We start from the raw sequence: 15,783 nt of genomic DNA, 5'->3' as shown, positions 1-15,783 counted from the left end.
AGAGGCAATGCCACCCAGAGAAAGAAGTGAGGTAAATCATTTTTTCATTATACTTCATCCTCATTACTCCTCAACCAATTGACCATAAAGTCCTGTCACTCAACAACTGCAGTTCAAAAGCACAGGTCGATTAATAATAAAAATATATAGACCCAATGATGGGCCATAAAACAAATCTCAGTACATTTCAGAGGATTGAAATCAGGTAGAGTATCTTTTCTGACCACTATGAAATTAAATTAGAAATCAATTACATTTGATTGATGTTCAATGAATCAAATTACAGTAAGATATTTGGAGAAATCCCAAATATTCAGAAACTGAACAGCAAACTTCAGAATAATACATATATAAAAGAATACGTTACACAGGAAATTATAAGTATTTGACCTGGATAGAGGAGTATTTGTAATTTTGAATGCTTATGGTAGTAAACTCCATGAAAGTAGATATTGTTTACTGGACATCCATGGGTTCAAAACATAATAATATAACAAGTACTTAATAAGTATTTACCCATGAAATCAACATCCTATGTGTCATTCTTTCTAACATTTTTAAACTTTCTATATTCTCTCTTACACAACTCTTCTTGTTTACCTCATTATAAAATATGTGGAAGTTAGAAACTAACACACAACTATCTCTCAAATCTGGGATTGATCTTATATTTCCCAATCAAGAGAGTAATGATTTCTTTTCAACTGTATTTAATTTTCTTTCCTCTATAGAAGTATATTAATCTGCTTTCAAATAATTATTAACAAAAGTTTCTCTTTAGCTTCATTTTCATCTTATCTACAAACATTGTATGAGAAAGATATTTAATACAGTTACTGCAGCCATGAAATTAAAAGACGCTTACTCCTTGGAAGGAAAGTTATGACCAACCTAGATAGCATATTCAAAAGCAGAGACATTACTTTGCCAACAAAGGTTCGTCTAGTCAAGGCTATGGTTTTTCCTGTGGTCATGTACGGATGTGAGAGTTGGACTGTGAAGAAGGCTGAGCGCTGAAGAATTGATGCTTTTGAAGTGTGGTGTTGGAGAAGACTCTTGAGAGTCCCTTGGACTACAAGGAGATCCAACCAGTCCATTCTGAAGGAGATCAGCCCTGGGATTTCTTTGGAAGGAATGATGCTAACGCTGAAACTCCAGTACTTTGGCCACCTCATGCGAAGAGTTGACTCATTGGAAAAGTCTCTGATGCTGGGAGGGATTGGGGGCAGGAGGAGAAGGGGACGACAGAGGATGAGATGGCTGGATGGCATCACTGACTCAATGGATGTGAGTCTCAGTGAACTCCGGGAGTTGGTGATGGACAGGGAGGCCTGGCGTGCTGCAATTCATGGGGTCGCAAAGAGTCAGACACGACTGAGCGGCTGATCTGATCGGATCTGATCTGACGGGAGGGTAAAATGTTTACTAGTTTACCAAAGATAAAGATGTAAGTTTTAACGCTAGAGTTATTCTTGAAGAGTACATTGCATCAGCATATTCCATCTACTTCTATTGGAAAAGTATTTGAAGTCCTCATCCTACTATCTGTGGGTTAATGACAGCACTCCCTTTCCAAGTCATAATATACTGATATTTGATTTTGATCGATTATAATTGTGCTTGCCAATTCTGAATACCTTTGTCATTGGCTTTTTAAAAATTTCAGAGATAAAGTTGTATGCATACAATTATTTTGATCAATATTGATACATATTTACTGATTTCGTTTGATTTCAAAGTGCTTATTCTATGCTCAGCACTCTCTACTCCCTACCCACAGTGAGGTGGATAATTTCTAGCTCATTCTCTCAACACCTTTGTTGTTGTTTAGTGGCTCAGTTGTGTCTGACTCTTTGGGACCCTATGGACTGCAGCACGCCAGGCCTCCCTGTCCATCACCAACTCCCGGAGCTTGCTTAAACTCATGTCCATCAAGTCAGTGATGCCATCCAACCATCCCATCCTCTGTCGTCCCCTTGTCCTGCCTTCCATCTTTCCCAGCATCAGGGTCTTTTTTAATGAGTCAGTTCTTCGCATCAGGTGGCCAAAGTAATGGAGCTTCGGCTTCAGCATCAGTCCTTCCAATGAATATTCAGGATTGATTTTCTTTAGGAAATCACCTAGAGTATCAGTTTGTCTTACATTTAATAAGTCTATTAAATAAAAGAATACCAATAGCTTAAAAAACACCTATTTAGCTTTAGTATGATTTCTGATGAAAAGTTTGAGGAGCTCATCACCCTAGTTCTACTTAATTTCTGACAAAAAATATATAGAGATGGTTTACAAAGGTGGTCTTGCTATGTGCTTGCTCAGTTGCTTCAGTTGTGTTCAACTCTTTAGGACCCCATGGACTGTAGCCTGCCAAGCTTCTCTGTCCATGGGATTCTCCAGGCAAGAATACTAGATTGGGTTGCCATGCCCTCCTTCAGGGGATCTTCCCAACCCAGGGATTGAACCCACATCTCCTGCATTGCAGGCAGTTTCTTTACCCACTGAGCCACCTGGGAAGCCCAGTCTTGCTGTAAGAATCATGATTCTCTTTGCTTTGAGAGTATTATTCTCTTAATGTTGAAAAATGTTGACATATACTACCCAGGACAGTACTTACGAGTTAAAGACTCACTTAGACACTTTGACAAATAAATATGTGTGCTAATTTATCAAAGCAGGCACAGATGACTGATTATTTCATCAAGCACTTGATCTAAAATCATAAGTGGTATCAAGCCAAAATTAATCAACAATTTAAGTGATTGACATGTTGCTTAAATTCTGAGGCTGTGCCACACATCCTTTATATGCTAAAGCATTAGTTGCCAAAAGCAAAAGGTGGTGGAGAAAGTAATTGTCACTTACTAGAATACATTTTATTAGTTTGCTACAGATACAATATTTGTTATATAAAGCATTTTTAAGAAAAAGTACAATTTGATTATATGTTGCTGTAGATTTTTTGGGAACAATACTAATATTTTTTTCATAAATCATATTTTTAAATAACAAAGCACAGGAAGAAAAAAGAAAATTAAAACAAGAGAAATGACTACTTACAGCTGAAAATGTACAATCAGCTATTAAGGAAGAAAACTGGTACATGGAAAATGCTAGAAAGAACAAAAGATTGTATTATAGAAGAAGCCATGATTATTTGTACAAATGATGCTGGCAGTCCAAGTAAAATGACAGTTGTTAAATGAGGATTGGGCTTATAAATATGGAAGCCATGGCATTTTTGACATGAGCAGTTTTGGTAGAGTGTGAGAATGAAAGCCTGAGAGGTATGGGTTTAAGAAAGAGTGGAAAGAGAGGACATGAATAAGGCTAAACAATTATTTTTCTAAAAATTTTGCTGCCAAGGGCAGTAAAGTGATAGGGTGATATCAAATGGGGAAAACAATATCAAGAGAAAAAATATATGATAGAATAAGTAAGAAAATATTTATTTATTTAAAAGTTTGATCCAACAATTATGCTATTAAAAGAAATTCCACTTTTTAGAACTTTAAAAAACAGTAAAAATGGAAGTGATAACCTCAGCAATATTTTTTCCAAATACACCTCTTCTAGCCCTTGATTCACTTTCCTGCTGCAATTGCTTCTAGAATCTCATTTGCTAATCAGTCTCCCCTGATGCCTCCTCCTGGTCCAAACTCTTCCACCCCACTCTTTTCCCTAGATCAGCCCGTCTTCTTGAAATTTTGAGAAGTCTCACCCTCTCAAACAGCCTAGACCTTTCTCTTTTTGCTGTAGCACTTACATCACAAGAGATTCAGAAACCTACATCAAGAACCCTAGAAAGTGAGTGCTTGGGGTCAGGGGTGAGCAGTAGATAAAAATGAGGCGAAATTAGAGAATATCCTCATGCTAAAAAATGCTTTTCTCCTTCATATATGAACTAATGTTTGTGGTTTTGTTTGCTTGTTGTTATTCTTTTGTTTGCTTTGGACCAGATTGGTTTCAACCTGCTCTGAGAGTCCCTTGGACTGCAAGGAGATCAAACCAGTCAATCATAAAGAAAATCAACCATAAGATTCATTGGAAGGACTGTTGCTAAATCTGAAGATAAAATCCTTTAACCACCTGATGGGAAGAGCTAACTCATTGGAAAAGATCCTGATGCTGGGAAAGATAGAAGACAAAAGGTAAAGAGAACTGCAGAGGACAAGATGATTAGATATCCACTGACTCAGTAGACATGAATTTGAGTAAACTCTGGGAGATAGTGGAGGACAGAGGAGCCGGGCATGCTGCAGTTCATGAGGTTGCCAAGACTTGGACACAACTTAGTGACTGAACAACAACAACAAACCAGAACAGGGCCAGGAATATAATTGGGAAAAAGGTTTTCCATTGAAAATTGGGTTGATGCTAAACTAGTTGAAAATACAGAACAATAAAGAATGTCCAATACCCTCGAGGCTTTCTTTGCTCTCTTGTCAGGAATGCTAGGAATTAAAACCTGTTAAACCACATCAATAATTAAGATTTTGTATAATTTCTTTTACATGACTAAAGTAACTTTTTTTTATGAGGCTGGCATAATTAAAAAATCTTTGTTCATATAAACAGCATTGTAATTTATTTTTCTACATATTTATATTTTTACCTAGATAGTCACAAGTTATGCCCAACCTAGACAGCATATTAAAGAGCAGAGACATTACTTTACCAACAAAGGTCTGTCTAGCCAGAGCTATGGTTTTTCCAGTACTCATGTATGGATGTGAGAGTTGAACTCTAAAGAAAGCTGAGCACCGAAGAATTGATGCTTTTGAACTGTGGAGTTGGAGAAGACTATTGAGAGTCCCTTGGACTGCAAAGAGATCCAACCAGTCCATCCTAAAGGAAACTAGTCATGAATATTCGTTGGAAGGACTGATGCTGAAGCTGAAACTCCAATATTTTGGCCACCTGATGCGAAGATCTGAATCATTGGAAAAGACCCTGATGCTGGGAAAGATTGAAGGCAGGAAGAGAAGGGGACGACAGAGGATGAGAAGGTTGGATGGCATCACCGTCTCAATGGACATGAGTCTGAGTAAACTCAGGAGTTGGTGATGGACAGGGAGGCCTGGCGTGTTGCCGTCCATGGGGTCGCAAAGAGTCATACATGCCTGAGTGACTGAACTGAACTGAATCACTTCATAGCATTAAGTACAACCATTGGATTATTGTGGTTGCCTGTGTGTAAGTCATTTCAGTCGTGTCTGACTCCCTGTGACACCATGGACTGTAGCTGACCAGGCTCCTCTGTCCATGGGACTCTCCAGGCAAGAATATGAGTGTGGGTTGCCATTTCCTTCTTCAGGGGATCTTCCTGACCCAGAGATCGAACCCTCATCTTTTACATCTCCTACAATGGTAGGTGGGTTCTTTACCACTAGCGCTACCAAATAATCACATAATTATGACCCTAATTATCTTTAATACTTGATTCACAATATTTTGAAATTATCACAGCTTTAAAATAGTAATGAAGGTCAAAGGTTTATGTCTATGGAATTTTTTGTCTAGATAATTTTAAAGTATTACACATATTTTATCCATATTTAAAATTAAAAAAAAAATAACACCAAAGGCTAAGCAATGATGAGAAAATTTCTGTTGACTATAAAAATACAATGTGGCATTTTCTCTTATATCTTAGAAATGACAGGGAATTCTTTCTTTACATTTGACTTATTTGCTGTCAGACGTGACTGAAGCTACTTAGCATCAAGATATCCTTCAGTAGAGGAATGAGTAAATGGTGGTATATTCATGTAACGGAATATTTTTCAGCAATAAAAAATTAGCTGTCAAACATGGAGGAAATTTAAATGCATATTACTAAGTGAAAGATGCCAGTCGGAAAAGACTACATACAATAGGATTCACACTATATGACCTATGGAAAAGACAAAACTATAGAGAGAGTAAAAAGATCAGTGGTTGACAAGGGTTAGGAAAAAGGATGAGTAGGTGGAGCACAGGAGATTTTTTAGAGCAGTGAAACCACTCTGTATAATACTGTGATGATGAATATTTGCCATCATACTTTTGCTAAAGTTCATGGTGTTTTCTTTTCCAACACAAAGTGAAACTTAATGCAAACTATGAACTTAGTTAATAATATATAAATATTGATTCATCGATTATAACAAATGTATCACACTAATATAAGATGTTTATAATAGGGAAATAAATGGGGGAGGATATGAGAATTCTACACTCTGCTTTTGTAAACTTAAAACTACTCCAAAAATAAAGTCTATTAAAATTTAAAAGCTCATCATTAATTTTTGTTGTTATATTGAATAAGCTTTAGTTTCATGATATGAATTAATTGCAGAAACAGAATTGTTACTGGTTTGCTTTAAAAAATCCTAGCTAGTGTATAGTAATATATGGAGTAACCTTCCAGGTATATACTTTGAAAAATGGTTGCTCTTCTAATTGTACATAAGTGACAAAGAGCTGCTGATGTGGAAGAGAAGGAATTATTTTGTAGGTGGGTAGCCTATTAGAAGGCCTGGTGTTATATAGCTGTAGTTTATTAAAATATTTCATAGTTGATATCATTCAGATAAGCAGTGGAAGCTTCCTTTGCTTAATGATGATTGATTGAAAATGAATCATCTGAAATGATTACAGAAGAGATGTAAGGACAGAATAAATGATAATTAGCATTAAAGGTACAGAAGACAGTATTTTTTGTAAAGATACATGAAGATAGTTCATGTTAGTTACTAGAAAAAAGATGAATAAGGGCACATAAATTTAGTCAAATTAACCAGAATCTTATTGAATAACTTTATCATATAACCATTTCACAGTCTGATTTATTTAGGCTACCAGACACTTGATAAACAACAAGAATTTTAAATGTACTTGGCTAAGGTCTGTCATTTACTTGGGAAAATAGAAAAATCAAATCTTAAATTATATCAGATTTTATGGTAATCATTTGAACTGTAATAAAATTCTAATTGGTTTACCAGTGAATTTTTTAGGGTTCTTATTTTTGATGATCAATTTCAATTTGCTTTCATGTATTTCATTTCTCCCTTTATCATCTGTCTTTTAATATTGTGAAACCTGGTAATAATAGATTCATTTGAATTTTATGAACCCAGTGAATGTCTTTTTATGATGCCTTTTTCATTTTTAGAGAAAAAGGCATTCCCAGCCTCAGAAGGTTATTTCTTTAAGCATTATATAAAAGCTAGTAAAATTGGTTTAACTGTCCTGACCCTTTCAGTTTTAGTCAGTTTTCCATTTCACTGTCTCAAATAAAATTGCATCTCAAGTTTTTAGTAGCTATCAGAAGTTGAAGTACCAAAGATAAAAACTGAAGTCAAAGAAAACCTCAATATGATATGAAAACAAATCCTATGAAGGATATCATAGTATAATTGCAATTATATTATCCATTTGGATATAAAAGAGTAAAAAAAGTTTTATTTTGTTATTACCCTGAAGTTCACACTGTAACACCCCTATTCATTAAATATTTCCACATATTTGGTACATTTATAGTAATAGCTAGGAAGTCAGGATGACCAAGTGGTCTAAGGGGCTGCATTCAGGTCACACTCTCCCCTGGAGGCATGGGTTCATATCTCACTTCCTACAGTATTCTAGTTTGGGGCTTCCCTGATAGCTCAGTTGGTAATGTATCTACCTGCAATGCAGGAGACCCCAGTTCGATTCCTGGGTCAGGAAGATTCACTGGCGAAAGGATAGGCTACTCGCTCAAGAATTCTTGGGCTGCTCTGGTGGCTCAGCTGGTAAAGAATCCACCTGCAATGCAGGAGAGCTGGGTTTGATCCCTGGGTTGGGAAGATCCCCTGGAGAAGGGAAAGGCTACCCACTACAATATTCTGGCCTGGAGAATTCCATCGACTGTATAGTCCATGAGATCACGAAGTTGCTCATACTACTGAGCGACTTTCACTTTCAAATTTTTCATAATAATAGCAAATATCAGCTGTGCACTTAATATGAGATGCCACCAAGTTAATTGTATTAATAGAGGAAGATTTTGCCCAATAAGAGAATATTGATGTTTTTAGCACAGAACAAGCACTCAGTACAAATCAGCTATTCTTATTACTCATTTTAGGGCATTGCTTTGTTTTTAAACTGAGATATCTTTCTTCCTAAATTGAGATTTAATTTATGTACACTGAAGCACACAAGTACACATTCTGAATGTACAATTCAATGAGTCTTATAAATAATTACATCCATGTAACACACACATGTTACAAGAGAATATTTTGATCTTCCTAGAGAGTCTTTCTTGCTCCTGTCAGCAGTTCTGAGTAGAGTCAACTTCTATTTAGACTCTATTAGTTTAGATAAATTGTGCATATTCCCAAACTTCATAGAGTGAAATTATATAGTTTGTATTCTTGTTTCTGGCTTCTTTCACTCAGGGCATTTTTGAGTCCCTGGGTGTTTCAGTCCATAAAGAGTCTGCCTGCAATGCAGGAGCCACCCACAATGCAGGAGACCAAATTCTATCCCTGGGTCAGGAAGGTCCCCTGGAGAAGGAAATGACAACTAAATCCAGTATTCTTGCCTAGTAAATCCCATGAGTAGAGGGGCCTAGTGGGCTAGAGTCCATGGGGTCCCAAGAGTCAGACACAACTTAGTGACTAAACCACCACCACTTGTGCATAGCAATAGTTTGCTTCTTTTTGTTTGTAATACTTCATTTGTATGAATATGTTTCAATTTGTTTATTCATTCACCTGTTGACGAGCATCAGTTGTTTTCAGTTTTTGGCTGCTGCTGCTAAGTCGCTTCAGTAATGTCCAACTCTGTGCAACCCCATAGATGGCAGCCCACCAGGCTCTCCCATCCCTGGGATTCTCCAGGCAAGAACACTGGAGTGAGTTGCCATTTCCTTGTCCAATGCATGAAAGTGAAAAGTCAAAGTGAAGTCGCTCAGTCGTATCCGACTCTTCGCGACCCCATGGACTGCAGCCTCACAGGCTCCTCCATCCATGGAATTTCCCAGGCAAGAGTACTGGAGTGGGTTGTCATTGCCTTCTCCGCAGTTTTTGGCTACTGTTAGGTGTTCTTTGGAAGGAATGATGCTCAAGCTGAAACTCCAGTACTTTGGCCACCTCATGCGAAGAGTTGACTCATTGGAAAAGACTCTGATGCTGGGAGGGACTGGGACAGGAGGAGAAGGGGACGACAGAGGATGAGATGGCTGGATGGCATCACTGACTCGATGGACATGAGTCTGAGTGAACTCCGGGAGTTGGTGATGGACAGGGAGGCCTGGCGTGCTGCGATTCATGGGGTCGCAAAGAGCTGGACACGACTGAGTGACTGAACAGAACTGAATAAAATGAATACAGTTGCACTCAGTGAAATGCAAGGAGACCCTTATAGCTAGATTTTAGAGCTCAGGCGAAGAAGTGGTGAGAAGCAATGCTGGCAAAGCTAGAGTGGTGTCAATCATTTTATTGAAAGACTTTATTTTGCTAAAGGAGTTTGGTTTTAATACTCAAAGGAATGGGGGACTATTTGAGAAAATAATGTTTCAGATAATCATTTCGGACTTATTGCTTAGGTAACAATGAATAGAAATCATGGTTTTCTATAAGCTCAACTCTCAAAGGAGGAAAAAGATATTGCTCAGAATGAAAATATGTCCAATATTTTCTCTTAGTTAAAGCATAGGATATAGATGTGTTTTAGGGGGAAGGGATTTGGTTTGGGCCCTCATGGGATGGGAAATAAGCACCTATGCATACAGAGATTAGTACTCAGCCATAGACTTGAGAGGACTACCCTGCAGAATTCTGGAATGCTCCTTCCGAGCTGCCTCTTCCTCTCCAGTACGTTGACACACAAAATCGAGTACCTCAATGACCTCAGATTTGTATCTCCAATCATCTCTTTCTCCTCAACCTATGGAGACTGTCAACTTCACTTTGAGTTTCTCCTCCTTGTACTGCAGTTCAGAAACTGACTCCAGGCAATAAGCTAGAGTCACCATGAAACAAACCTCTTTTGGTTCCATGCTCTCAAGAATTACCATCCTGCACTGCCAGTTGTCCAACGCATGAAATCGGTAAATATAAATATGTAAAAAATATAGTTTTCTATGTGCTTACAGCAAAAGTCTGGGCTTGTCTGTCTTATGCAAGTCTTCAGTGTCTTTGCCCAGTGGGTACCAGAAACAAATTATTGAAGAAAATAAGAAACTGTTTTCTGACTTAGTAACTTATTACACCAGAATTGTTCAGTTCAGTCGCTTAGTCTTTTCTGACTCTTTGCGACCCCATGGAGGCAGCACGCCAGGCCTCCCTGTCCATCACAAACACCTGGAGTTTACTCAAACTCATGTCCATTGAGTCAACGATGCCATCCAACCATCTCAACCTCTGTCCTCCCCTTCTACTCCTGCCTTCAATCTTTCCCAGCATCAGGGCCTTTTCAAATGAGTCAGTTCTTCACATCAGGTGGCCAAAGTATTGGAGTTTCAGCTTCAGTATCAGTGTTTCCAATGAATATGCAAGACTGAGTTCCTTTATGATGGACTGGTTGGATCTCCTTGCTGTCCAAGGGACTCTCAAAAGTCTTCTCCAACACCACAGTTCAAAAGCATCAATTTTGGGGGGCTCAGCTTTCTTTATAATCCAACACTCACATCCATACATGACTACTGGAAAAACCATAGCCTTGACTAGATGGACATTTGTTGGTAAAGTAATATCTCTGCTTTTTAATACACTGTCTAGGTTGATCATAACTTTTCTTCCAAGGAGCAAGCGTCTTTTAATTTCATGGCTTCAGTCACCATCTGCAGTGATTTTAGAGTGCAAAAAAATAAAGTCTGTCACTGTTTCCACTGTTTCCCCATCTATTTCCCATGAAGTGATGGGACCAGATGCCATGATTTTAGTTTTCTGAATGTTGAGTTTTAAGCCAACTTTTTCACTCTCCACTTTCACTTTCATCAAGAGGCTGTTTAGTTCTTCACTTTCTGCCATAAGGGTGGTGTCATCTGCATATCTGAGGTTATTGGTATTTCTCCCGGCAATATTGATTTCAGCTTGTGCTTCCTCCAGCCCAGCATTTCTCATGATGTACTCTGCATATAAGTTGAATAAGCAGGGTGACAGTATACAGCCTTGACGTACTCCTTTCCTGGTTTGGAACCAGTCTGTTGTTCGATGTCGAGTTCTAACTGTTGCTTCCTGACCTGCATACAGATTTCTCAAGAGGCAGGTCAGGTGGTCTGGTATTCCCATCTCCTTCAGAATTTTGCCTGGTTTGTTGTGATCCACACAGTGAAAGGCTTTGGCGTAGTTAATAAAGAAGAAGTAGTTGTTTTCTGGAACACTCATGCTTTTTCAATGATCCAGCAGATGTTGGCAATTTTATCTTTGGTTCCTCTGCCTTTTCTAAAACCAGCCTGAAGTTCATAGTTCAGGTACTGTTGAAGCCTGGCTTGGAGAATTTTGAGCATTACTTTGCTAGCATGTGAGGTGAGTGCAATTGTGTGGTAGTTTGAACATTCATTGGCATTGCCTTTCTTTGGGATTGGAATGAAAACCGACCTTTTCCAGTCCTGTGGCCACTGCTGAGTTTTCCAATTTTCTGGCATATTGAATGCATCACTTTCACAGCATCATCTTTTAGGATTTGAAATAGCTCAACCGGAATTCCATCACCTCCACTAGCTTTGTTTGTAGTGATGATTCCTAAGGCCCACTTGACTTCACATTCCAGGACATCTGGCTCTAGATGAGTGCTCACACCACCATGATTATCTGGGTCATGAATTTCTTTTTTTTATAATTCTTCTGTGTATTCTTGCCACCTCTTCTTAATATCTTTTGCTTTATTAGGTCCATACCATTTCTATCATTTATTGTGCCCATCTGTGCATGAAAGTTTCCATTGATATCTCTAATTTTTTTGAGGAGAGCTCTAGTCTTTCCCATTCTATTATCTTCCTCTATTTCTTTGCACTGATCACTGAGGAAGGCTTTCTTATCTCTCCTTGCTATTCTTTGGAACTCTGTATTCAAATAGGCATATCTTTCTTTTTTTCCTTTGTTTTTTGTGTCTCTTCTTTTCTCAGCTATTTGCAAGGCCTCCCCAGACAGCCATTTTGCTTTTTTGCATTTCTTTTTCTTGTGTATGGTCTTGATCACTGCCCCCAGTACAATGTCACAAACCTCTGTCCATAGTTCTTCAGGCACTTTGTCTATCAGTTCTAATACCTTGAATCTATTTGTCACTTCCACTGTATAATTTTAAAGGGTTTGATTTAGGTCATACCTGAATGCTCTAGTGGTTTCCCCTACTTTCTTCAATTTAAGTCGGAATTTGCCAATAGGGAGTTCATGATCTGAGCCGCAGTCAGCTTCCAGTCTTGTTTTTCTTACTGTATAGAGCTTCTTCCTCTTTGGCTGCAAAGAATACAATCAATCTGATTTCAGTATTGACCCTCTGGTGATGTCCATGTGTCTTCCCTTGTGTTGTTGGAAGAGGGTGTTTTCTCTGACCAGTGCATTCTCTTGGCACAACTCTATTAGACTTTGCCATGCTTCATTCTGTGCTCCAAGGCCAAATTTGCTGGTTACTTCAGGTGTTCTTGACTTCCTACTTTTGTGCTCCAGTCCCCTATAATGAGAAGAACTTCTTTTTTGGTGTTAGTTCTAGACGTTCTTGTAGGTCTAGAACCATTCAAGTTCAGCTTCCTCAGCATTACTGGTTGGGGCATAGACTTGAATTACCGTGGTATTGAATGGTTTGCCTTGGAAAGGAACAGAGATCATTCTGTCATTTTTGAGGTTGCATCCAAGCACTGCATTTAGGACTCTTTTGTTGACCATGATGGCTACTCTTGCCCACAGTAGCAGATATGATGGTCATCTGAGTTAAATTCACCCATTCTAGTCCATTTTAGTTCGCTGCTCCCTAAAACATCAACATTCACTCTTGCCATCTCCTGTTTGACCACTTCCAATTTGTCTTGATTCACGGATCTAACATTCCAGGTTCCCATGCAATATTGCTCTTTACAGCATCAGACTTTGCTTCTATCACCAGTTACATCCACAACTGGGCGTTGTTTTTGCTTTGGCTCTGTCTCTTCATTCTAGAATTGTTAAAGCACTTTGTATGTATTAGTTTGCAAAGGGCATTTCATCTATTATGTCATTTGATCCTTGGCAAAATCTCAATGGTCTTGATTATTACAGAAATGTCTCGATATTTTTTTCCTCAGAGTAAGTCGTTCATTAGAATCACAGAGCTAGTGGATCAAGTGCAAAGCAGTGTGGGCTCTTAGAATATAAGAAGTGGCAAGTGTTCAGGAGCCTTGATGTTTCTTAAATCATCGATGCTAAGAAAGTTGTCTAAGGTTATATACACCTGGAACCATGCTAAGATTTGAACCAAAGCTGTCCAAATCCAAAGTCTTAGAAAGTGAAGAGCATATTTTATTGGGAACAACATCAATTATACAAATTCAATTCATTAATTTTGTATCTCTTCCCTTACAATGTGATTTTCTGATCTTTAATGGTAATTCATATCTGCTGAACTCATATCTGTGTATTTGACTTAGTTTCAGCTGTGTTTGATTTTAGATTGCTCTTTAACTAAAATCTGCAATGAAGAAAAGAATTACTGAATAATAACTTTTTAATCTATAGTGGCTGAATTGTGATTAATTTGATTTATCAAATGTTGATTTTTGTCCTCTTAGATATCTAAAGTCTTTGTTGTTTAGTTGAAGTGGTATCCAGCTCTTTTGGGACCCCACGGACTGTGGCCCACCAGGCTCCTTTGTCCTTGGGATTGTGTCCATGGGATTTTCCAGGCAAGAATACTGGAATGGGTTGCCATTTCCTTTTCCAGGGGATCTTCCAGACCCAGGGACTGAACCCATGTCTCTTACATCTGTCTCCTGCATTGGCAGGCAGCTTCTTTACCAATGAGCCACCTGGGAAGCCCTATATAAAGCCTTACAAAATAGTGAATTTTTCAAGTTTCTAGGACTGCCTTCGGAGCAGATTTCAAGTCATATCATGGTTTTCTTAAATTGTTTTCATATTTATACTGAATATGGCTGAACATTTACACTGCACTTATTTTCTTCAATACTTTGTCTCTGGTACCCACTGGGCAAAATATTGAAGATTTTCATAAGACAAACATGCCCAGTGATCATATTTATACTTCATTTATTTTGAACTTCTAAATGAAGCAAATATATATTTCTGGAAAGCAATAATAACATCAATCACACGTCCTCCTCAATGTGGTTTCAGGTCTACTTTTTATACAGCATTTTCCAATTATCACATTATTCTTAAAACAAGCTGATGAAGTACATAGAGATGGTACTTTCCCTCCTACATATAAATGCTGAGGCTTATATGCAGAGATGGCTAAGCATTGGTCTCAGGAAGCAGAATATGTATGGGAAGGAAGACTGAGTCAATAACTTAGATCTCCTGATGTTCTGCCTACCAGTCTTTCAGTTCTCACTGTCAGCTTTGACAGACAGAATTTTCTGCACATGACTGTATTCTCAGAAGCACTGGCCATTTCCCCCATGCTGTTTCCTCCCCCCACCATGAACTATAGCAGTAGAGAGCAGGCTCACTGCTCTCTATTCTGCAAAGAATATTCTCAATTCTGCAAAGAAATTGAATTTAACCTAATCCAGAAATAAGTATGCTGTACTGTCAAAGCATTTTAAAAATTAATATTCAAAATACTCTACAACTTTATTATAATGGTTCTCAGAGTCATGTTTTATCTTCATGGAAAATGCCAAAGAAACTTCATCCAGATTGAAATGAGAAAATAATGTTAAGCTGAAAGAGGCAGAATAAAATAATATTTTCTTTTTATCTCTCAAATTAGGATTTATCCAACTAATAACATTTCAGTCTTCATGTGCATTTAGCAATACACTGAGCAGTGCACTCTTACTTTAGGGATTCTTATGAATCCTATGAAATAAGTGAGTTTTCTGGTAACTGCAAAGCAGACAGCAGTTCATCATTTTTACTAGTTAAATCTAACTAAGTGATAATATCAGGAAAAAGATCAGACCTATGAAAATTGCAATAAGAATTAAAATGGCTAATTTTCTTAGAACACAGCATATGTGTTTTGTTTTTAAGTGTATATAATTAGAAGTTCTTTAATGAAGAGAAAAATGTAGTTTATGTTGATCTCTTTCCTTTGAATGATCCCTCATTTCCTCCTTTGAAATCAAATAGTACTTTGTGCAATTTTGAGATACTTGTAACAAATTACACTCTCTACAGTAATTTATAGGTATTTCTAGACTCTCCCTAAATATAAGAATTTTATCCAGGTGTTGCACATGCTGGATAGTCCTTTTTCTCCTATAACACCTTACTTAGTGTCTGGTTAAAAACATTTGAATATTGAACACATTATTCAAAATCATGCTTAATAAAATCTTTCTCAAAATTCCTCCCTTTAGAACTTTGCCTTCTTAGGATTCTCTGGAAAGGGAGAAATTGGCCAGCACAATAAGTATAAATTTAAAGAATTGCAGGATAGAATCTACAGTTAAGTCTAACATCTGTCTGCAGAGAGGAGGCAGCTTGCCAACTAGTTTTCCTTGCTTTTCTTGAATGTGGTTTTTTGTTTTCTAAGGTTTAGATATTGTTAGTCAAGTTTTTATTTTATAAAAAAATTTTTGGGAGCATAGTTGATTTACAGTATTGTGCTACTTTCAGGTATACAGCAAAATAAAAGATTTTTACTTTAAAT

This window comes from Bos mutus, chromosome 9 (assembly GCF_027580195.1).
Source record: "Bos mutus isolate GX-2022 chromosome 9, NWIPB_WYAK_1.1, whole genome shotgun sequence".
In the NCBI taxonomy this organism is placed as follows: Eukaryota; Metazoa; Chordata; class Mammalia; order Artiodactyla; family Bovidae; genus Bos; species Bos mutus.
The sequence above is the reverse complement of the archived record's forward strand: the minus strand, read 5'-3'. Positions refer to the sequence as shown.